The sequence below is a fragment of the Grammomys surdaster genome, unplaced genomic scaffold (assembly GCF_004785775.1).
Source record: "Grammomys surdaster isolate TR1022 unplaced genomic scaffold, NIH_TR_1.0 167, whole genome shotgun sequence".
Taxonomy (NCBI): Eukaryota; Metazoa; Chordata; class Mammalia; order Rodentia; family Muridae; genus Grammomys; species Grammomys surdaster.
The window spans coordinates 12697758-12723872 of record NW_021604615.1 but is presented as its reverse complement, the minus strand read 5'-3'; positions in this window follow the sequence as shown (position 1 = coordinate 12723872).

Here is a 26115-nt window from a genome sequence, read left to right as displayed (position 1 = left end):
ATGGGGGATGGTATATGGTGAGAGGGTAGGTGTGATGTGGAAGAGGGAATGGGGGATAACATATGGGGACTTGATGGGACATGCTATATATGGGTAATCAATAGATGATACTGTAGTTGGAGGAAATGGAGAATTATTCTGGGCATGAATAAAGAACAAAGTATTATGGTAGGTGTGCATGAATATGCCAGTGTCAAGAGGAAGTCCATTCCTCTATGCACCTACTCGATATCTTAGGATTTCTATTGCTGGGATAAAACATCATGACCAAAAGCAGCCTCAACTCTCAGTCAGACTCCATCACTGAGGAAAGTCAGGCGGGAACTCAAAGTGGGAACCTGGAACTAGAGCCTGAAGGTGAAGCCATGGAGGAACGCGTCTTCCTGGCATGCTCAACCTGTTTTCTCACATACCTCAGGCCCACTTGGCCATGGGTGGCACCATGCACAGAGAACCGGACCTCTACATTGCACTAAGACATGCTTGTCAACAGATCAGATCTTACAGTGGCACTTTCTCAATTGTTCCTCTACTCAGATAACTCTTGCTTGTGTCATGGTGGCAAAATTACCAAACGAGGACATTAAAGAAATTAACGCAATTAGATACTAATAATAAAAATGACTGATAACTAAAAACAGCAGAACTGTTTAAATACACCTGTGCAGTGCACAGCACTGCGGTCACTGTGGCAGGCACACTCATTTTTGTTGTCTTGGTGTTGGGACACTCAAGGTCCCCCAACCTACCATATTGAAGCTTCTATTCATTATCACCCTGTAACCTTTCTGGATTAAGAAAGTAGAGGTGGCACTTCCCATCTGACTGCTGGGCATGCTTCCTGTCTCTGCATCACCCCATCCTGCTTACCCCTACCTTGATGTTGGGCTTATGATCAGAGCCAGACCCTCTGGGTTCTGTCACCAGCCATCTAAGCTTGTGGCTTTATAGCATCTGTAGGAACTGTGGAAGAGTGGTACTCTTCCACAGTTATTCTTTCATATTTCTTATCACACTGAGGGCATAGTAACAACTGTTCATCATTAATAACAGTATGAGAAATACTTGTGAGATCCAGAGAGACTTTTATGTGTGAAAGCAGGGTACAGTTTGTCCTCACCTCTGCAGAGGCTAAGGCAGCCGTGGGATGGTGTGATAATGTATGCATTGGGCCTGCACAGTAGTGAGGCAGAAGCACGGTGGGAACAAGTGTTTTTATCTTGCATAGCAGGTCATTCATCACAATATCTCTTTGAATTTTCTAAAATGGTACCGTTGGAGCCACGGCATTTCACTTATGAGTGCTATTCTCTGAAGAGAAAAGGCAAGCACCTACATGAATTTATTCCTTACATTTAGTGTCAGCACATTTAGCATGTCTATAGGTCAGAGAGTAAATTCAGAGAATAGAGAGATGCACAGACAGATGTATCCCTTTGTGCAGGCTGTGGCTGGGAGTCACTTTTCCTTCAGATAATCATCACCCAGCTTGTGAAGTGCTTTGGGCTATTGCAATTGGGATAATAAAACCCACATCCCATGCAGGGAGATAGACTGTGTAACTTCCGTGGTGATGGCTTGAGACAACCTTTCTGAAGTTACATTTGTGAAGACATACCTCAAGACACCTTCAGAGACTACACTTACATTTCTCTTGTAGCCTTAAATAATACACACAGATCAATACCCCTGAAGTTTAATGGATGCTTGGGGAACAGACGGTAGCATCCAAGGATGACTCCTTAACAGTAAGGTCATGGAGGAATTCTTGGCTCATCATCCGATGACTCTTCCTATAGTCTCCAGTTAACAAGGCCAGAAACATCTGTGTTTCTCCATGGCTGCAATTGAAGTTGATGACTGGCCATGTCAAACATCAGTAGTCATTATCACTCATTATTCAAGTGCATGGTGTGACCATGATTTCCTTATATGCACATGCTCAGGGGAAGCTCCATTGAAGTCTATTTCTTGAACATTTAACATTAAGACCATCCCATCATATTAATAAAGGACAATGTTTCTTTATAAAGGCTACGTTAGTGAACAAACTGTTGAGTTCATTTGCTGAAATTACATTGGGAATTACTTTGCTGCAAAGTCTGACTAAACTCTGTTAGACAGGTTTCTTATTTTTCTCTATTGATATTGTGGCCCAGCAGCTCATGACAAAGCCCCTCTGTAGTTCGGGACACTCTGTCTCTAATGCCATCTTGGCTATACTAGTGACAGTTGTTCAACAGCACCATAGCTCTAAACCTTACCACACTGGTAGAATGCAGGGCTGAACTCCAGGGTCTCTGATTTTTACATATGTCGAATGCAGCTGAACAATCTTCTTTGGATGCTGTCAGTCATCCTTGCATATAAGATGCTTTCTGTCTCCAAAGACCCATTCTGAAATTTTAATTTCTAGTAGTCAACATTGTTTCTGAGAGATGGCCAAATAATACTTAATTATATTAATTGTGTCTTGTTGTGCCATAATAGCCACTCCATTCTCTGCTCAGGGTAGTTTTCTGGGTCTTCTCATTCTTTCTTGCTTGTAACTTTGTGAATGCTTCTCTTGGAATCCTGTGCTGAGTTCCTTTTCCCCTCTGTTACTCTTCCTTCTTATCTTCAAAAAAAGGGATTTATTTATTTATTTTATATGCATGTGAGAGTGATTGTTAAGTGAATATATATGCACTATATGCATAGAGAAGCTGAGAAGGGCATGTTGTATCCTCTGGAACTGTCGTTACAGATGGTTGTGAGCCACTATGCATGTGCTGGGTCCTGAACCTGTGTCATCTGCAAGAGAAGTAAGTGTCCTTATCTGCTGAACCATCTCTTCAGCTCTGATACTCATGTGCTTTTAATTTCACTTTGTGACTACAAGATTTATTAGCACAGGCTAGGATGTGAGTTAATAAAATTTAACACCATAAATGCTTGAACCGGCAGCATCCAAGGGTGACTCCATAACAGTAAGGAGTTATCTTTCAATTTTTCCTCTGCCACACAGGCTCAGCTCATGGTGACTTAGAGATGGTTTCAGGTTAAGTCTAGAAATCATACATATGGCTTTCATCTGCAATTTGTTAGCATGAACTATGACCCCAATCTAACCACACTGGGGGCCTGTACAGCCTTTCTGAATACCCATCACCTTTTGTATTAATAAGAATTCTTTAGCAAAGAACTTTAGGCAACATATGAAGAGACAGTTTATATTTTGTCATGGCAGGAAGGTTCCAGGTCATGATTTGGCCCTACTGTTCTTGGGCCTGTGGTATGTCAGCTTGAGGAAAATCCATTTATTTTCACTGTTGGAACATGGATAGCAGGAGTAAAATACCAAAGTCTCTCAATTTCTCTCAGGAAGACATTCCTATGGATAACACCTCCCATGAGGGCCTCAGTTCTTAAAGTTTTCACCAAGTATTTAACAGATAGGCCTTTGTAGGTATTTAAGATCCAAACGACAGCAACACCCGAGTAGCCAATTTCAACAAAACATTGTTAAAAATATATCTTAGTTACTTTTCTATTGCTGTGACAAAAGACCATGACCAAAGCAACTTAAAAAAGAAAGCATTTAATGTGGAGTTTACAGTTCCCAAGGGTTAGAGTTCATGACCATTTTGATGGAGAGCATGACAAAAGGCAAACATGACCCTGGAGCAGTAGCTGAGAACTTACATTCCGACCCGGAGGCACAAAGCAGAGATCAACATTGAAAGCCCATTCCTAGTGACACAGTTCTTCAGACAAAGAATCTGTCCCAAAGAATTCCAAAAACTGAAGATCAAGTATTCAGACACATGAACCTGTACGGGCCATTCTCATTTAAACCAACACAAAGTATATGTATTCAGGAATGAGGTGTTAGTGGTTGAGACAAGTGGATGAGATAAGAGACAGAGAAGGAATAGTGATGACAGCAATAACATAGACAGGCGTGTCTTTCTCATTGAAGGTGCTATACTGATATGATTTATATGCCTTTGCTCTGAGAAGCCTCAGAATAACCCTATAAAGGTTATAGTTATTCTATTTACAGATAGAACAGCAGAGACTCAGAGATGGACAGGGGAAATCATTCAGATACATGACAGGTACTGTTTTCATAACTACAATCTAGAGTTCATTCTCTTAGCTATCATTTGAATCCTTGGTATAAAAATGACAACCCCACTTCAGTTCTGTTTATTGGTACCCCAAACTGTCACATGGGTATTTACAAATAATATGGATGAAGAAATGAATTTGGAGGTGTCTTGTTCCTTGTGCCCACTCCACAGTTCCAAATATAACAAGGTACCTAGCTAATGAATAAGAATTAGTGCTGGAGTTTGACAACATGACCTCCAGTGCTAAAACATCCTCCATGACCCTTAGTTTTCTAGGTATGTTGTCTCTAAGTCTTCTTCACCATCAGGAGGCCATTGCTTTTTTCAAACACAAGATGTACTTGATGTTTAATACTAATGGGATATAAAAGGCATCATTGGAAAAGAATGACTGGTCATGATTCCATTCTAGTTAGATTGTTCTGATGACTGCTGCTTTGAGGTAGCATTGTGCTGTGCTCTATCCAGTCCTGGTGATTGATTGTTTGTTTCAAGACAGTTTTCTCTGTATAACTGCCCTGGCTGCCCTGGAACTCTCTTTGTAGATGAAGTTGTCCAGAAACTAAAAAAAAAAAATCTGCCTGCCTCTGCCTTCCAAGTGCTGGGATTAAAGGTATGTGCCAGCACACCTGGCTTTAGTCCTAATGATTTTTAGTGCAAACAGCCCTCAAGTTTTACATTTCATCAAATAGTTCCACAAGTTCCCTCTTACTTCACACCATTCTGTATCTTCAGATATATCACAAGATAGGGCAAAGATTTCTTAGAAGACGTGAACATAAAATATGCCATAGCTTGAGAGCAATTTACTTTGAAGGCCTGGCTGTATTCATGTGGAGAAGAAAAAAAGGAATTAGGGCAAAACCATAAAGAAACATATTCTGAAAGGCCACATGGCATTGGGATATTCAAATTACTTTTTTATGTTGCCAAAGAAACTAGGTAACTTCAAACAACCAATTCAAAGACAAAAACCTCTAAATTGAATTCTTACTATTTAGTACAATTTTTTTCTATCAGTGACAATGAGCTAATCTGAAATCAATAAACCTACAGTTTATATAAAAAGATTTATTTTTATTCTTTTAACCCAAGAGCAGCATTGTTACAGTGGAGGACTGAACAGTGTCCGCCTCTGACTCATTGTTGGGTGACCTTGTACAGCTTTAAGTCTGTAAAGGACAGGCGTGGGATGGTAACAGTACCTAGTTTGGCTGTGTAATAAAGCAAACTGTATTTGAAAAGAAGAGGGACCCATTCCTGACACAATGGAAAAACTACATGGTGTTTTAAATAGGGACTTTATATCAATGATATACAGAATGCTTTTACATTAATTAATATTTATATTTCACATGGAAGATATTTTTCTTTTGTGATTAACCTGATATGATTAGTTACTTGTCTTATCCCAGAAGGAAGGGTTACTGTGGATCACAGCTCCTTTGTGGAGGAGAAGGTGTAGTAGCAGGTTGGGTCTGGTTACACTGTATCCATAATCAGGCTACAGAGTCAGGCTCACTTGTATTCAGAGAACTTCTCTTTATGTTGTCAAGTAGTGAGGGTGGTTCTTCATACCTTACTTAGCCTAATCTAGAAGTTCCTACGTATATCCAGAAATTATCTTCAAGGTGACTCTAGATCCTGTCAAGTTGACAGTTAACATAAAACACCATACTCGGTCAGATTAGAAGCAGAATTGCCAGTGAGTGACTACTACTCATCTAGTTACTGGGAATAAAAAACCCAGAAAACTAAAAGTAACTCTATTCTTTCTTTTGCTAAGCATAGACACAGATAAAACAGATGAAATCATTACAAATTGATACTGATATAACACCCATCTTGTTTTCTTATGTAGCAAGCTCACATTAAAGTGCGTAAGTGTGTGTAACAACCGTATTGGAAAGGGATATGGGCTAGAAGAGGTTGTGAAAATGTTCTTGGTTAGGAGAAGATGCTGTGAATCATGTTGGCTCTGGCACAGAGGATGGATGAGCCTGGCACAGATTTAGCCAAGACACTGTTCCTCTAGTTCTCTTGACAATGTTATTTTTTTGAGCTCCTCTTGGAAGCATGTTTTCTCGGTCATAACTATCAAGACTTATCTCATGTCCTCCTATCTTAAAGTCAAGGGACTGTTCTTATTTCCAACCTGGGCTTCTGATCAATTGTTTCAGCCTGTTGGTGAGAGAGACCTGGTGCCTGGTCTCTGACTTCTGACCGCAATGAGACCAGAGATCTCATGTGCAGTACAGTTGGACAAAGGCGAGGTAGTGTCAGAACTTTTCTTGGAAAAGGCAGCATCAGTGGGCAAGGATGGCAGGAAAGGCATGGAATAGCCCTGTGGTAGAATGGGGAAGGGGGAAGACAACAGGGTATAAGGTTGGGTAGAAAGTTAGGGAGCCCTGTTCTGACAGACTGGAAGGAAGGAGAGCATGCAGGTTCTGTCTATAGGTTGTGCTAAAGATAGAATGAAGAGTCAGTGGCACACATCCATTCAACAGAGAGGCCTTAGGGGGCTGAGCATCAGATGGGGAAGGGAGAAGGGGTACATCATCTTACATTCTTCTGGTCACACCCCTGATGGTGGAAAGCAGGTGGTGGCAGTGCTAGACAGGTCTCCCTAGCTTCCTGTGTGAACAGGAATGTGGCACTCTCCTGAGGCTTCAGAGTTCAGAGCTCCCTAATAGATACTCTCCAGAATGTAGGGGATATCCCTTCATACCCATGCTCTATTACCTGATTTCAGTCCCATAATCAATATAAATCGAATGGCAACACCCTGCCTGGAGTGGATAATTCCACGCATTGTCCTTGAATTTTGTGGCATTGTAGCAGGAAGAGAAGAAGTAGATGGTCTTTACAAATACTCTGCTCAGACCTGTGCTCTTAAACACACAGAGTTCAGGAAGATAATAGTGGCTTCCCTTTTCTTAGCGGTGGCAGGAGCCTGTCAAGTGTTGTCTCATGATGCCATGTGATAAAGCAACTTGGAAACAGTCTAAAGCTCCTGTCCACTTGGACGTGGTGTGGTGTGCTGCTGCTACATATAGTATATAACTCGAGGGATCTGGAGCAAATGTCTTTCTTACGTCCAAGAGCGTTGTCGAATTCTTTCAGTTACCTCAGCCATTGGTGTGAGGGGACTATTCTCGCACCCATTGTCAAATGCCACCTTCAAATAATTTTAACAGACTTGGAATCCCAAGAGAGAGTGTAATTAAACTTCATTTTTAGTATTACGAAAATAAGAAGCTGACAGTTGAATAAAAGTCCTTCATATATCTTTGTTTTAAGTGGTATCTCCTTATGTTCACAGTCTCCAAGCACATATATAATAGGTATGTGTTATATATAATATGCATATAGTCATTTCAGTTTATTTTTAACTTAAAGGATCATTTAATTTATTTTTAACTTAAGAATCAAGGGTCCAGATGTTGGGATCCTATTTGAGTCCAGGCAAACCTGCAGTTTCCTTTGGGATGATGATCTTTAGAAAATATCTTGGGCCAAGCAGGGAACTGAACACTGAGTGGCTGCAGATTATATAATACAAAACACATGTGAGAAACATAGCAGAAGGGGGTGCTACAGGGGTGAGAACATGAGAAACAGGTCTGAGACTAGAGTATAATCCAACCTTAGACACGGTTGCTGAGAATGACGTTGGAGATCAGTTTCTCCTATCATTGATTTTTCTGCTGGCTTCAAGTATTGCTGACTAGCTTGAGGTCATGGAGCTAGGCTGGAGGTCTAACCTTCTCTTCAATAAAGTGCTGGTTATTTCTGGCAAAGTTATTATAATCCAGTATGCGGTGTGTCTCTCCTAGGGTTTCCTTCTATTCAACACACTTACTGTGTAGCTTGTGCCCACAGAGGGTGTAAGAGGCTTGGGGTTGGGGAATCAGGAATATTTTCCTTATATTCTTTTTCCCCTTTATTTTTATCCTTTTATGTGTGTGTCTTTACTTGCATGTATCATGCAGTGCCTGTGAGGGCCAGAAGAAGGCATCAGATCTCCCTGGAGGCAGAGTTACAATTATGAGCTGTCATATAGGTCCTGGGAATTGAATCTGGGTCCTTTGGAAGAACAATCAGTGCTCTTAACCACTGACACCCCCTTTGTCTTTCTACACACACACACACACACACACACACACACACACACACTCACTCACTAACTCATGTACATCACTTATTTTTAAAGAAAACTGTCATTTAGATTTTATAATGTATTTTAAATCCATCATTTTTAGTTAAGTAGAATTACATCATAGTCTTTCTTCATTTTCCTACCGGGTACCCTTTGTATGTCTCCTACTCTCAAATTGGTGGCCTCTTTTACTATTGTGGTGTATATCAACATACACAGACACACACGCGCGCGCGCGTGCGCGCACACACACACACACACGGACACAGACACAGGTAGACAGACAGACAGACAGACAGACAGACACACACACACACACACACGCACAGACCTGTTGAGTCCATTTTTGTTATTTGTGTATATGAGCCCTTTCATCCACTTATAAGTGGTGATAGAGATTGACCTTATGTTGTAATGAAGGCAGGAGCAGAGGGCAAGTAAGGGTGGTTGGGTGGTTCCAATAGTGATGAGACTCCAGATTAGCTAGACAGGGGACGTAAGACATGGGTCCTTGTACTACAGAATACATACCCAACTGTCCTGTGGTGACTGGTTATCTCCTCCACTATTCTGATATCAGTTTGTATGAGATCCCCTTAGTTTACTATGCAGATGCCTGCCCCAAACAGGTGAAAAAGCAAAGTCTGACCATTAGTAGAAAGTACACTTCTTCTTTGTCTTCATCTAGAGTTAAAGTTGTTTTCTGTCTGGTATGAGAAGACCCAGGAAAGTTTGGCTGATGATGGAGGCCTACTGACTCATCTGGAGTGAGGCCTGTCTGAGTCACCCAGTCCAGAGGGGATTTCTTCATTAACCAGATGCAAATACAACAACCGTGATTTCTCTAGAGAGGATAAACTGACATTCATTTGAATGTTACCCACATGAGACCTCTAGAAAGACAAAGACTGAGGTGAGGTTGCTGGCTCCTTATGGCCTCTGTAGCATTTTTGATTTCCCTGAAGTGTTTATGTCCGTTGTTGGCCCAGGTGTGGGCAACCAATGCCACGATTTGCTCACAGGCTAAGAAGAATGATGAATGCATGGAGCAGTCCTCCCGAGAGGAGTTCTCAGAACCTTTATTAATGTGATTGGAGAGACTTTTCAGTTCTTTAATCAAGCTTATTAATTTTTCTAAGCCTTTGGTTAAGAAATATTGAATTAAAGACAACGTATCCTTAAACGCTCTTATGAACTAAATGTTCTTGGCTGTTTCAGATGTGTCGGAGGCGGTTGGTAATTACAGAAGCTTCTACTGAGGAGGAGCTCCTCTATGTTCCCTTTTCACCCCTTTGTTAATGGTTTGTGATTTCTTATTCTAGAGTAATATAGAAGAGAAGTGTTCTCTACATCTAATTTAAGAGTTAAAATGTATGACTCCAGCTAACCTGACTGGCACCTGCCCACCCCATAGCCATGTGTGAACGGAGGGGTGAAAATCCCCACATTGATAATCCAGGCAAATCTCAGGGTGATCATGTCAACAAATGATGCTTCCTGAATGGAGGAGAACAAATGAAGGGACACCTGGCCCTGGGGACCGGTGGAGATAGTTTGAGACCATCAGAGACCCATAGATTGCTGCATGAGGTGCAGACAGGCAGTTAGGGAGGAGGCCATGTGGATCTCTCAGCCAGTGTTGAGAGTCAGGACAACTCTTACCCTGAGGCTTCCAGACTTCCTTCCGACCCTCTCATTTGGGTTATAAAACTTTCATTATCATTCAGCCAGTTAGATAAGTGTTCTCCATTCTTCACAGTGGAAAATTCTTCTCTGAGATGGAAGTTTCCATCCCGTTGTTTTCAGGTGCAGATCTTTTGGGAGTTTGTGACTCCCTGCAATACTATAACATCCGGCTCCTCAAAGTTGCCTAAATGTATGAGGTGCTCCATTCCCACAAGACTTTGCTGTGCAGAAGTCACTGTGTTTTAGGATCCAGTGTCTTCTGACTGAGGATGCTGGCACATTTTGCAACAAACATTTTATTTGGACAAACAAAATCAGGGGGTCGGGAGTGTTAGACGTCCCCTGCAGACACATATTACTTTTCTTATCTTTCCACCATAATTTAACACTTAATCAAGCCACAGCAACCAGACACACCAGAACACCCTTTCCTCCTTCTCAAGCAGGTTAGTTTCCATCAGACTGTCATGCACGATGCTATTGGAGGTGCCCAGTATCCTTAAACTCCTGGCCTGAGTTGCATCAGTTAGCAAGGACATTCTCAGCATCACAAATTTTGGCAAGTTGTGTATGAGTTTCATCACCCTGAGCAAGTGTTCTGTCTTCCAATTATAGATCTTTATCACTGTGCATTGGAGGCTCGAGGCTGACTTACATCTTCAAGGGATTTGACTACAACCGGATTCATCTTGCCTCCAGACTCAGACTCATCTTATCCCTCTTTCTCCCCTGTAATCTCTCTCACTGCCTTCTCTGCCTCTGAGCCAAGATGTTCTCTCCTCTTTGCTACATGTTAACAGATGTAGCAGTGTGGTAGAGCTAATGTTTCCGAGAGTCCAACAGTAACCAAGAGAATAGACTTGCTTTTTCTATGGTCAGAAGCAAGCTATTGGGAAGTGGCCAGGCTAGTGTGCTGACTTGCTGCCTTAAAGTGGGAGGTTAATCTACCTCTCCCAGCCTCTTCAACTTATTTATAGAAAAGACATGACCAGATTTTTTCTTCAGGGGACTGTTATAAAAGTAATGAGGCACCTGTTTCCTCTATAAAGATCTGGAATATAACAAGGTCTCAGAAAGGATAACTCACACGATAACTGACCAAATACTGTATTCCCCATCCTCTAGCTGAAAGTCATGTTTTATAGTATAGCTTATCATTTGGAAGTTTAGGGATGGGCTGATGAAATGGCTTGGCAGATAAAGACACTGACTGCTAAGCCTGATGACCTGAGTTTGGTGCTGGAACCCATGCAGTGGGAGGAAAGACCCAAGTTCACCTGTAAACTGTCCCCTGACCCATGTTCATGTAGTGTGGAACCATGTGTTTGCAACTGCCCCTTGCCAGTGAATAAATAAACATAAGAAAGTTTAAGTGAATGTAGGGTAGGCAGCCATAATTATACAAAGAAAACCATCCCTAAGTAAATGTTGCCAATAGTGTCCCTTCTAGGGATCTACGGTCTAGATGCTTCATCTGGATAACAGTGTTTCTAGGTGTCAGCTCTAGAGTTTTTCCACCCCCATCTCCAGGATTCATTCTCAGCATCCAAGCCCTCCAACTGCTAGACACAGACTGGTCTCTCATCTGCTGACTGTCAACTTCTCTTTTTCTGAGCCTCATCTGGATGTTGTCACTGGGGTAGTCTTAAACTCATCCTTAAGGCCAACTGAAAGAGGGCTTTACTGGAGAATGAAATATTTGCTGAGTATAATGCCTTTGATGTTTACTCTGCATGAAAATGCTTTCCTTTTGCTTGGGGCATTGGGTGTCACCTGTTTTCTCTTGCACCAGCAATGCAGATCAAACTTGAGGGGAGAACATGAAGACATAAGAGGTGGGCATATCTAGAAGCAAGTGTGAAAGGGCTCAGCATCCTACACAACAGGGAGAGCAAATTCTTCAGTATTCTCTTTGTACTTTTGATTCAGTTTTCCTAACATTCAGAAATACCCAGGGATAGAGAAACTGGTGGCAACTGAGTCCTGTGTCCCTGTAGATACTGTACCTTTAAACCCCTCAAAAAATTCTAGAGAATGTGTGTTGGCAATATTCCAAGGAACATCAGACCCTTGACTGTTCTGCTGGGGGATAGGTGCTTCTATTCCTCATGGGATCCTGGCAGGAGATGCATGGACACAGTCTGAACATACTCTGATCACTTCAGTAAGCAGGATATGGTAGAGAATTGGCAGTAACCTTTATAAATGAGATCATTTCTAAATTTCAAATTAATATGAGGTCACCTTTTATTTATTTTTAAATCAGAGTGCAGGGTATAAATAGCCACTCTCTGGTGCTAGTTTTACTCACCAAGAGTAATTTAATTGTTCATTTGAGAAATGGTCATTTCTCCAGTACATGCTGCATAGCTTTTAGCATTTGCAAAGCCCTCTGCTGACCTCCTCCCTTACACCCAGCCTCCGATGTAATGGTACAGTGTGGAAAAGAGTGAGTCTGACAAGCAGAAGGTGGCAGCTCAGTGTTAGGAAACGCAGCTCCCTGGAGCTCTCCATGGTCCTGATCCCGAGAGTAAGCCTGCCAAAGGTAGCATTTTCTGTTGTTATCACGCAGGTAGGCAGAAAGACTCTAATCAGAAGCAACATGCACATGTCGTGTGGGTAATTCAGATTCGTCTTGGTGGTTTCATAAGAAGACTTTCCTGTGCTCTGATGTTGAGATTTGTAGCATACTGGCCAAAGGATGGGGCAATGGAGGCTGACATTGGGCATTGAGAAAAGAGGATTATTGTAAGCAAGCCAGGGTTGGCACTTTGAGAGAAATGAGGATATTGTGTGGGGTGGGGCCTTTTGCAGGGTAAGTTCATGCTTGCATCAAGGACTTGAAAGTTGTACACTGTGATTCAAGATCTGTTGTGTGAATTTCAGGTCAGAAGATGTAAAGTCCCCAGGTTAGAGTCAGTCTGACCTCTGATTCCTCAGATCCCAGTACAATTATGAATTTGCGGTAGGCAATGATTTTTTTTTTTAAACAAATGTTTTGAGATAGGGTCTTACTATGTAGCCTAAGCTGGCCCAAACTATTGATCCTTCTGCCTCTGCCACCCGAGGGCTGGAAATCACAAGAGTGTACTAACATATCCTGCATGCAGTCAATAATTAAACTGTATTGTTATAGTATAATGCAATTAATAAACTTGACCATTCTGACCATTTCTCAATGCATGGATCAATAGCAGTGAGTTGACCTGCTGTCAGTATGGCCACTAGAATCAAGACCTGCCCCATTTTTTTAGATGAGCTCTGTGCTCATTAAACACCAACCTCTCATTCTCTCCATGTGCTCTTGGCAATCCACTGTTCTACGTTCTGTCTCTATGAGTTTTTCTGTTCTCATCCCTCTTGAGACCCTTCTTGAACTGGCTTTATTTAGCTAAATAGTTTCAAAGGCCACCCATGCAGGGGTACACATCAAAACCTTTCTCATTTTGGAGGTTAGACACTATTGCTTTTATACATGAGCCCCATTTTGCTTGCTAACTCCCCTCAATGGGCACCTTGGGTACTTCCACTCCTTTGCTCAGTTGTGCACTTATCTGAATGTTGCTCTACACTCTTCTAGAGAACCATAGGACATATGACTGAAATGACATTTGGAGCAAGAATGACATAGAGAGAAAGATACTTGATCTGGGGCTGGCGATAGAGTTTGATCTGACCCTGGGTACCGGTGCAGAGCTACCTGCATGCAGCAGCTCTGCCTCCTTGTACTTCCTGATTTCCCACTTTCCACCTTGTTCCTCCTTTGTCTGGTGTTGCACTGTCCTGTACATCTTTCTGTCTGTATTCCGTGGTCCTTCCAAGCTCACACCAGCTCATGTATTCTCAATGGTAGATGATTCTGCACACAGCGTCCTCTGTGTACCTGGATTGTGTTCTACTGACATGTCATGGCAGCTCAGTGCAGGACTTTCATCCCCTGACCCTGTGGCTGGGTCTGCCTGTGTGAGAAATGAGTCTGGTGAATGAATTTTAGTGTGATCTCAGTTAGCAGTCTGAGGACGAGCCAGAGCCAGACAGACAGAAGGAGAAAGCAGAGCCTTAAGGTCTGTTGCAGAAAACAGTAGGAGGTTGGGGAAGCCAGCACTTAAGAAAGTTTGTATAGCTAAGAAACCAGAGAGGTCTTGACTGAGGGACTTAGAAACATGACTGCTGTGTATTGATTGTGTGTTTTAATGCAGAGAGGAGGCTTGTGGATGAAAAAAAGCCAACTACCAGTGAGGACTGACTGTACAAGAATATGTTGGGAATGCAATTTATAGTTTAGTTCCTGGACTCCATTTTGTTTTCTTCTGTTGGGGTCCTACTGCTTTTCTGCCTCTTCCAAGAAATCTCACTCCTCTTTAATGCTCCACTTTCCTCCTACCGTTGAGTTGCTGCTAATTGCTTGATTCTACTCAGAAGTTAAGGACATATGCTTTCTAGTCCTGATATTCATAGTTGCAGCCGTCTTGAGAGCTGTAACACACCATGTATCACACATAGGCTAGGTCATGGTTAGAGTGTGGTATCTTATTGTGTGTCTCATTCCCTCCCTATTTTGAGCACCAAGGATGTTGTCTGATATATATTGCAGGGGACCTGCCTATTGTCTGTCTATCTATCTATCTATCTATCTATCTATCTATCTATCTCTATCTATCTATCTATCTATCTATCTATCTATCTATCTATCTCACCTATCTATCTATCTATCTATCTATCTATCTATCTATCTCAATATATCTATTATATATATGTATACACATATACATATATATATATTTAAGACCTATGTATTAATCCACCAATTATATATCTATCATCTATATATTTAACATCTATTAATTTGTCAATTATATATTTATCTATCTACCTATAATCTTTCTATTTAACATATATTAATCCATCAATTATATATCTATCATCTATATATTTAACATCTATTGACCTATCAATTATCTAACATCTACTTACTAACCTATAAATTATTTATCTATCACTTATATAGTAAACATCTGTTAATCTATCAATTACCTATCATCTCCCTTCATTACCATAGTCATTATCACCTTTCTACCTTCTATGACTCTTAAAATATCTGTGTGATCTTAAATAGAATACAATATAAGAACAAACAAAACCTCCACATTCTTTTAGGCTGATGTTAGTACCTTATATTCCAAACTTCTGCCTGATCATATGAGTCCTTAGAACTAGGGTTCTCAACCTGTGGGTAATGACCCCCTTGGAGTCAAACAACTCTTTCACAGGGATCATATGTCAGATATCCTACATATCAGATATTTAGATTATGGCTCATAACAGTAGCTAATTACAGTTATGAAGTAGCTACAAAATAATTTTATGGTTGGGGGTCACCACAACATGAGAAACTAGCATAAAACCATCGGAAGTTTGAGATTCACTGCCTTAGAACTCGATAAATCTGTGGACCAGGAACAGAGAACTCCAGCAGCCAAATGACCTGGACCAGCAGGTTGTTCTTCAGCAACAGGATCCCAAGAGAGAGAGAACCAGAAGATCAGAGGATCAAGAGAATAAAACAGAGATGAGAAGGTTTGGGATCAGCAGATCTTGCACAAGCTATGTTTTATGCCAAGCGAGCATCTTAAGAAACGCAGCACTTTATATACTGTTTTCTAGTGAGAAATGGGACAGAGTCTGCCACATCTATCATACAATAGGACAGAGTCAACAGGAGGCTAATCGAGAATGTTGCACAAAGGAAACAGGATATCTCAAGAACATTCAGACTGAGCAGATAGTGGCTTTGTAACTTCAGTTTCTTCAGGGGAAGAAGCCAAATTCCTAGGAACCAAAGCTTTAGCTCTTCTAGCCTCAGAATGGCTTTCCCATGTCTGTTGGCAAGGACACAAAACTAGTATTCTCTTTGTCTTTTCATCAGGACCTCTGAGTGAGTGTTGTGCTTATCCTCCTTTCAGGACTAAAAGCTAAAAGCAGAACCAAAATGCTGTGTGGATACATAGCTCAAATTCAGAAAGCAGGGCTTTGGGGGGATCTGCACTGAAGACAGAAGTCTTTGGAAAGACAGGATAGAGCAAGAGTGTATCTGCAGAGAAACCCACCAGTAAGTATTTCCAATTCAACAGAACCTATTCTTTGCTCAAGCTGGAGGGTGCCTGAGAGTGAAGGTGTCTTGAAATGCTCTGGAGAGTCCCGGTTGCTCACAGTCACACCAGTGCTTTTACCTGGGAAGAGCTCTCTCATCCTCCCTCCTTCTTCTCCCCCTCTTTTTCCGTCTACACCTCCACCACCTCCCCTTCCTGTCTTCTTCCCTCTCTCCCTCCCTTACATCTCTATATCTATGTATCTCCTGAACTCACCTTGGAGAAAACATAGAAGAATGCCTTTATCACTATCTCATCTCCATCCTCCTCAGCATGTTTCAGAAGGATGCAGCTTCTGCCTGGCTAATTTGTGCATCTCCTTAGGAGGGAATCATAGACCATCTTGTTGTGTCTTCAAAGTAAAGCCTTGAATATATGTGAATTCCACAGTAGGGCTCAGTAAGCTCTTCCAGGTTTAGTGACTTATCCTAGTCCCTCAGCCGCTAAGCTGAGAGTCAAGTGTACAACACCCCATGTGCTAAGTTTTTGGTACTTCTGTTGGCCACAAGGCACCTGATCACAGCCTATCAAAGGATATGCATCATCATGGAAGTGGCTGAATTGGCTCAGCTTTCTAGTTCCTAGGACAGTCTGAGTGCTCAGTGCTAAATGCCAACTTCTGTCTTCTCTGGGCTGGGTGAATGAGCTGTTCTTATAGTAGGGAAAGAAGAACTGCTGATAATACCAGCTTCCTCCTGTGGGGACTAGCCCTTCCCCTGTTACCTTCTGACTTGTGTCCATTCATTCCTGCCTAGGAAATTAAAGTAACTGGTCATCAGGTCTTGGCTTTTCTGATGTACTAGGCTTCTCTCATCTTAACTAGAGTTAAACCACTCTTATACTCAATAATTAATATAGTTTATTTAATTTCAATTGCAGTGCAGGCTCCTCTCCCCTTTCAATCCCACCCACATGGATTATCCCAGTTAATAAGAATTGACTGCAATTTCTTCAGTATTTAATTATTTATTTTCCATGCTATAGTCCTTTCTTCCCACAGTGCATATTTCCCTTCTAAACTTTTCTCTTCAGTTGAGTATGAAGTTGTTTACAAGGATGTTTCATTTTGAATGCTGCTTCTTTATGGTACAGACAATAAAGAAGGTTGGAGGAGATATTAGAGCCTTTGAAGTTATGTGGGTTGCTGTGGGTCCTTCTAGAAGATGTCCCATGTCAGGACCATCATGGCTGTGCACCTAGGTTTATTCAACTTTAACGTGCGTTCTCACCATTAAAAGTTTAAGGAGTTGCCAAGAGCAGCCAATTTTCATATACCAACTCACTAACTAACTAACTAACTAACTAACTAACTAACTAACTAACTAACGAGATCAATCCTAAAGAGAATGGACATATCTTCGAGTTTGGAGACAGGACAGCTTTTTGCTGCCTAGAAGATTCAGGGGGAAGATGACGTCACCTTAGCATCACTCACAGCTTTACCCATGATGCTTTCTAGGTCAGGTCACCTCTGCAAAGGTGTCAGCAGTGTGCATGCAGTTTATGAGTAGTATGAAGTAGTAAGGAGTCCAGCTGTGTACCTCACCCCCAGTTCAGCCCTGGCCTTGTTGGAGATATTGCTTCTCTGACTCCCTGTAGAATGTGGCTCTTTCACCAGAGAACACCAGAGAACAGTATTATAGGCACTGTGCTTATCCATTACTCTACTGGACTAATTTATATAAGTAACTGTGGTTCACTCCTTGAGCATATGGGAGTTGACTGTTACAGCATTAACAGGTGATTGCCCTTACCTCTTCAGCCATGGGCTACGCATAATCTTAGTATTACTTCTAATCTTGGCTTTATGATTTATTTTTCATCTCTAGATTTTCTTGCTTGTTTACTTTGAGCTTGGGTTTGTCTTGCTTATTCCTAGTAAGTCATTTTAATTGTACTCAGTACAAGTAGCACTATCAACGAATACACTACATTTTCACTGGAAACAGAACACGCACTTCATTGCTTTTACACTTGAGGGCAAGACGATCCAACCTAAAGCTCATATACTAAATTTCCAGTACCTGTATATGTGGTATTTTTCTTTTCTTTTCTTTTCTTTTCTTTTCTTTTCTTTTCTTTTCTTTTCTTTTCTTTTCTTTTCTTTTCTTTTCTTTTCTTTTCTTTCTTCCTTCCTTCCTTCCTTCCTTCCTTTCTTTCTTTCTTTCTTTCTTTCTTTCTTTCTTTCTTTCTTTCTTTCTTTCTTTCTTTTTTTGGTGTAGAGGCCAGAGGTCAACCTCAGGTATTGTTTTTTAGGAGACATCCACTATGTCCTTACTGAGACAGGGTCTCTCATTGGTCCAAGAGATGGACAAGTTGGTTTGCCAGCAAGTCCCAGAAATCTCCCTGTGTCTATCTCTCCAGTGCTAGAATTATAAGTGCATGCATTTATGCTCACTTCTTCATGTGAGTGTTGGGGTGCACCTTAGATTCTCATGCTTGTGTGCATAGTTTTACTGACTCTCCAGCCCTGTACCTCATTTTGTACACGTTATTTGCATATTCTTTTTTTTTTAAAGTGACCTATTCTTCAAATTTTATAAGCTTCTGGATTCCCCCCAAATCAGTATCTGATCCTAGTCTACTGATAGGAAGACTTTCAGTAATATCAGGAATCATGGAACTTGTAGAAACAGAGGAACAATGCCTGGTGTCTGGTCAGGCAATTAATTCTGTCTTCATAGAGTGTTGCTGAAGCTTGCTTGCCTCTCCAAATCCATAGTCATCTTAGTCTCCAGATGTTGAAATTGGACAGTGAGCTAATGAATATGTAGCTTTGTACCCTCATGTGACAGGGAGATCATGTGACATGTAACTGTTTGGTGCTGGATGAACTCACTTATTATCCCCCAAATGTGCACACACACACACACACACACAGACTTTTAGAGCCAGCTTTTGAAAGAATTTGTTGAATATTTAATGTTACACCATACTAGGGTCCTTTTACATTTTAACATCTGATGGTTCTGTGTGTCCATCTATGAGATATAACCAAAATAATTTATGCCCAATAGTCTAGCATCCTCACTTAGTGTTCATGGACTTTGCAGAGGAAGGGGGAAGCAGGACCATTATTTGTAAACACATCTTTTGTCTGTTTCCATTTGAAGAATGTGGCCCAAGGCAGAAACCTGATATGTTTTTAAATTGCGTGTCATGAAATGGAAAAGAGTTATGGATGATGGTTATCTATGGATCCCTCTCTCCAAAGGAATTTGTAACCTTAAAACCTTTTTGTTTTCAATTTTGTTCAAATCTAAATTGAGCCTGGGACAGAAACAAGGTCTTGTTTCCTCAACTCCGTCTTTCCATATTGATGTACACATTACACTATTTTTATTAACTTTTTAAATTAATTTTTCCCTTCCTCCTAGAAACAGTAGTAGCACACACAAAAACCACATTGTAACTGTGTCAGTCAGTTGAATGAGCAGGGCCTATTAAACAAATGAGGAGCGCCCTCTGTATTTATGCCATCAAGCCTGTGGGTGGAGCCAAATATTGTCCTGAAGTCAGAGCAAGTTCAGATGTGGTAGCCATTTTTTTTGTTATGATGACACAGTAAAAAATGAGGTTTCCGATAATGGGTTATGTTGGCACTCTTTGAAGTGCAGGGTATTTGATGTGCTTGTACCTTGAAGGGAAGTGGCCCTTCCCCACTGCTTACCCCTGCATCGGTAATGTGGTCACAGATTTGTAGACCTAGGCTATTTGACAAGGTCAGAAATCCTTTCTGTTCTTACCATTGCTCTTATCATGTTTTCTAACTGCCATGATTACTGTTCTGTTTTTGGCTTCTGCTTGGCTGAGGAGTACTTTCACTCCCTGCTCTCGTTTCCCTCCTTTTCTCATCTTTGTTTCTTGGGTTTGCTGTTTATTATTTGAAACTCTCTTAGTGGAACTCACTATCTCCCTAATGGACTCACTGGCTCTAATCTGATTGCCTTTGGGTTTTTCACCTGAACAGTCCTGGCTCCCATGAGTGACCATTAGATTGGCTTCAGTCACGACGATGTATTTCCCCAGCAGCAGACAGCCGAGCGGGCCTCTCTATATACACTATGCTGCCTTATGTCTTTAAACATCAGTGTTCACCTTCCTCCCCTATCTAGGGCTCTTGCCGTGTAGATGTCTTCTGAGAATTCACTAAGACAGCTTAGAAGTTCCCCTCTCTTAGCCAGCTTCAGTTAGCTTCTCAAACCAGCACGCCATTAGAGCCATATCTGCAATTTAACTGCTGGTTTGTTTTTTCATCTTCATTCTGGTAATAGCCTTACTGAGATATAATTCATAGACCAACAGTTTACTCACTTAAAGAATACAATTCAATAGCTTTTAGCATATTCACAGAGTTATACAACACCATCAAAATGGTCATTCTAGAACAATTTCATCACCCACAGTCCCAAACTGGAAACCAACCAAATGTTCATTAGCTGAAGAATGAATAAATAAAGGGCAGTATATCCACACAGCTTATCATGATTTGGTCATAAAAGGTAAATAAGTATTAGTACATTCTACAGTGTAGCAGAATCTCAAAGTACTACTTGAATGAAAGAAGACAGTTTGCATATTATTCTATGATTATTGATTCTTATGTCTTCCTTTGGATTGTGTCAATATAAATGCCAGGGATAGATCTAATGCCCTTTGTAACTCAAGATAGTGTTCAGTGCATAGTAGGAATTCAGTTAATATTTGTTGAAAAGATAAAACAACTACATCCTAGAGACCTAACCATAGACAATGGAAGTATATATTTGTACTGAAATATCATGCTGCATCCTATGAATATGGAGACTTATATATTAATATGTCTTATTATTATATAAGGATTATATAATAATATATATTAAAAACTTTAGTAAATATGAGGGATGATGTTGTTTGCTCAATTGTACCTTTCTTTTTGTAGTTATACTCATGTTTGTTATCTGTTTATACCGAGTGCCTAGTGTGTTTAACCTATGGTCCTTGTGATGGTTTGTATATGCTTGGCCCAGGGAGTGGCATTATTTGGAGGTGTGACCTTTTTGGAGTAGGTGTGTCCCTGTGGGTGTGGGCTTTAAGACCTTACTCCTAGCTGCCTGGAAGCCAGTATTCTACTAGTAGCCTTCAGACAAAGATGTAGAACTCTCAGCTTCTCCTGCACCATGCCTGCCTGGATGCTGCAATGTTCTTGTCTTGATGATAAGGGACTGAAACTCTGAATCCATAAACCAGCCCCAATTAAATGTTGCCCTTATAAGAGTTGCCTTGGCGATCTGAATTCTTGCGTAGGCTGTGAGGCTAAGCACTGCAAGGGAATATAAATAAAAGATAAAAATATCTATCTGGGTTCCCTGAGGGACAAGCCTGACTGCATAGGGGTTGATGTCAAAAGTATCCCCTCTCCAGGAAAAAGACATCGGGACGGGTATGGCCCTCATGCCTCATTGGACAACGACAGGGGGACTGGAGCCATTACAAGGTCCCCTTCAAATACTGGAGGTCAGGCCTCAATCCCCGCCTTCGCAAGTTTAGAATTGCCACAGCCCTTCTATACTTAGAGAAGGGAGGAGATGTCAGGGGCAGCCCTGCTTATACACTGAAGGCCTAAAATCAGCCATAGGCCTAAAATCAGCAATAGACCTGTCATACATGTATACTAACACCAAGTCTTGGGTCTCAGTGGAAAAACATTGAAACAGATGGCTATAAGCTATTGTAAACAGGCAGCTTTCATGGAAATTTACCAGCCTGAGTAGTCATAGACCTTGTAAATAGGTAGCCTGGGCAGACAATACCAACTTAGATAAGGACAAGCGAGTCATAGGCAGAGTTATAGTGACTTGTCCCCTGAACCTTCACCCAGCTGATACCCGGTTCTGATGATATCTGTATTCCCCCTGAACACCCACACTCCAGTGTCATTCCCTTCCCTACATCCTGCCTTTCTGTGTTTATAACCCCTGTATGAATGAATTACGATTTGAGAAAAAATAAATTATAAAAAAAAAGAGTTGCCTTGGTCATGGTGTCTGTTCACAGCAGTAAAATCCTAACTAAGACAGTCCCTAAGACAATAGAAGGAAAGAACCAGATAATTACCATCTTCTACAGTCCCTCCCCATCCAGGTGCAATAAGGGAGGTCATTAAAATCCCCACACCCAATATGGTCATATCACCTTGAATGTGTCCAACCTTTTTCAAATTCCAAAGATAAGCAGGGTCAAGCCTAGTTAGTACTTAGGTGGGAGAAGTCCACATACCCCTAGTTTAATTCAACTGTGCCTTGCTAGGCATAAGACATAGTTACCATATGAGACACACTGCCAGTAACTGCACCCGCATAGCCAAGCATGCAAAATCAGATCACAGAAATCATGTTTGTTGTCAAAGCCCAGGGAAGCATCGTTCTCTGGTTTATATCACTTACTATAGAGAGTGAAAGCAAATCTAGTCGCAGTTCTGGGGAGCCATGTTCACATGAGGAGAGAATATATTTTCTGGGAGAAGAAAAGGTACAAAGAAGGCTTCTGGGGATGTTGCAAGGTGAAAATTCATTTCTTAGTCTTACTATGTGCCCTGACATGATATCCAATGATGCCCACTGTTCTCTCTTTAGACAGCCTTGATGGCTGCTGCCAAGGTATATCCATCCAAACACACCTTAGTAGATTCATCGGTTATACTCATTTCTGAGGCCAGAAGAAGACTACCAAATGAATTAACCACTAAGGAAAACACAGGGATTTCACAGGTTATGCTGTTCTTCACAGAAACATGGACACATGAGGGGCTGTGTTTCAGTTCACAGAGAGAGAAAATATTACGTGCTAGTCATAGCCACTTGTGAGGGATTTGAAATTTCTTCTTTCTGATACCCAAGACACCACTTCATTAACCACTTATTTTTGTTAGTGGGTGAAGTCACTCAAGTCTTACCAGGTGAACTAGCTGTTCTTGGGGAGAACAAAGAAAAGCCACTGTCACCAACAGCTGGGAGCAGGGTAGGAAACAGTCCATGATGGAGCTAAGTTACATTAGGCTGGGGGAAGCATCCATGAGTTGAAGGGAAGACTCTTGTCTTAGTTTCTGTTCTAGTTTCTGTAAACACCCTGTGAAAACGACACAGGAGCTAAGGGTTGATTATGGCTTACAGTATCATTTTACAGTCCACCATAGTGAGGTCATCACATCCATAACCAGGGACAGAGAGCAATGACATGCTCACACTCAGATCACCTTCTCTGTGGTACAATCCAGGCTCCCCCAAACCCAGATAGTGATACCCACATTTAGGTTGGGTCTTCCTATATCAATTGAAGCAACCAAGACAATCCTCTACAGACATGTCCACAGGCCAACCTGATCAAGACAATCCTTCAGAAATACGTAGGAAGAGATCCTAGGTATTTCTAGATTATGTTGAGTTGGCAGTTCAAACTCATCAACACAACTGCAGAGGAGATGGCAGCTGGATACATGGTTGAGTGTTTCCAGATTGGAGCTAGGGGTGAGAACTTCATGGTATCCAGCTCTAAGACAGTGAGCCATGCTTACAGGATTCAAGCCCAGGAGTGAGGGTGTCTCCAAAGCTGGAACTCAAGGAAGCCAATATAATGTGTACAGGTGTCCTGTTATGTCCGTGCATAAGCCAGATTGATGGCATGACCATTCTCTCTGTCCTATATTTAGGTGAAGGAAAAGGATAGTGCTGGATTCTAAGGAGACTTTGAAGATTCGTAAAAGATTCTGCACACATGCAAGTGGTTGCTGCCCCAGCATGAGAGAGCTGCAGCCTGGAATAGAGGGAGTAAGCAGGAAGTGCATAGTGATCCTGGGAAATGGGGAGGTCTTTGGTATTATCCTGTTCAGCGATGCCTCCTCTCATATGAAGTCATAAAGCCAAGACGAATATCTATAGCAATGTCTAAATCCCCAAAGGATTCAACTACAATGATAAAAACCTATGATCTCCAAAGAGGTAAGGGATGTGGACCAGGTTATCTTCAGTACTCCCACTCTGCCACTGTAGGGCAGCATATCTACTCGCTTCTGAAGCAAACAAACAAACAATAGTAGATGCCAGTTCATAATCATATCTCAGGGTCCTAGGTATTAGCATAATATGGATGAGCAAAGAAGAGAAAAAAAGAAACCTGGAAATGAATAATGTTAAATTCCAACCAACGAAATGAAAATAAGGTATGCAAGTAGCAAAGCAAATTCTAACAGAGTGCCTCCCTCTAAGGAAGCAGCATTTAAAAAGATAGTTGAAGCCCCTTTTACCTGTGGCCTTTTAATACCGTTCAGATGTCTTCGAATGTCGCATATGAAGATGACAGCTACATCTCGTTGGGAAGTGTGTGTTTTCAGTGGAGATCAGCTCTCTGGCATCTTGCTTCATCTTTCTGCAGTAATATGTACAGGCAGCTGACCTTGGTCTTTAGAGGCCAGGCTTTTCACTGAGAAGAAATGACTGTGTTTCAGAAGCTGGTTTCTTTTGGTTAGGTAGTGACTACCCAAACCACTCACTATATGATGAAATACGAGGCTCTAAAAACGAATCTTAGGAGGATCCATTATAGCCGTGTTTATGGACAGCCATTGTGGGCCAGGAGGAGAGGCATGCCTGCATCCCAGCACAGGGCAAATGTTTTCAGCGGAGTCTCTGTGGGAATTTCACAGAGTAAGATGCATGATTAAAGTGTCCTTTACAGGAGATTGCGGAGACATAAACAATAGTGATACAAGGAGCTTGAGCCAAGGCGAAGGAAGCAACTAGAAGGCCCTGAAGTCTCCTGAAAAAAGAAAATCTGTTTTCTACCCAGACCTATCAGTTAAAGTCTAAACTCTCATGCAGCACCTGCTCAGAAGGTGCTGGAAAGACGAGAAAGGATAAACATCCTGAAAGAGGGCCGAGGAAGACAGGAGAGACCGCACACACGTAGACACTGTCTTCCCCCTCTCATTTGTTAATTATTTTGAATGATCAGAGATGACACAAACTAATCATGGTTAGCTGTAGGTCAAAGTAAACAACCTGCAGGCCTGAGGAATAAAAGCATGGGATTTTCATAAATGACTATCAACATTTTTGCATTAATCAGTAGTAGTAAGTATATACTATATTGCTGGGCATGACATTTGAGTATTCTGTAAAATGAATAAGACACCAGAGTTAGGTTCTAACATAATCGGATCCTTCTTAGCTGGGGAACTGTGAAAACTCTGCAGTATCCCATACTATTAGCAGTTTCTCATGTACCCAGTATTGAATCTAGTATTGCTATGTGGGTATGTGTATGCATATATGTGCGTCTGCATGCCTGTGTATATATGTGCGTCTGCATGCCTCTTTGTGAGTGTACCTGCACATTTGTGTGTATGCATGTCTCTTTGTGAGTATGTGTGTGTATGTGCACTTTTTAATTTGAATACTCTTTGTCTTAGTTGCAAATATTTGAGCACCTCAGCTCAAATATTAAAATAGAATTACTGTATTTCTCAGTGAGGATGGGCGAGGGCTCCTGTTCTTTGTAACAGGGGTTGTCAGCATATGTGGCCATTTTTATTTGAAGAATGTTAAAAACAACAAAGTACATGTAGACACAGTATAAAAGTATAAGAAAGAAATATGAGAACAGACAAACAGAATTCAGATGCAGGAAGCAGGTGCAGGCACACGTGGAAGCATTACCAATGTTAGCCTTTATTTTGAATAGTAGATTTATAGACAATCTATATATTACTAACACTAAAATTAGGGACATGCATAATGAATGCATGCTTACATGTATGTATATATACATATAACACACATATGAGAGCCAAGCACATAGCAATGGTAAGGTGTGATTGTCCAGGGATTATGACTGTCAGAATAAATACAGCAAAGTCCAAAAGAGAAAATAAATCCCACAGAAAATGACCATTGTTTCCAGGTGTTTGAGGTTTCAAGATTCTTAGCCTCCAGCTTGCTGGGGAGCCAAACTCATGTCAGCTCCTCGCCAT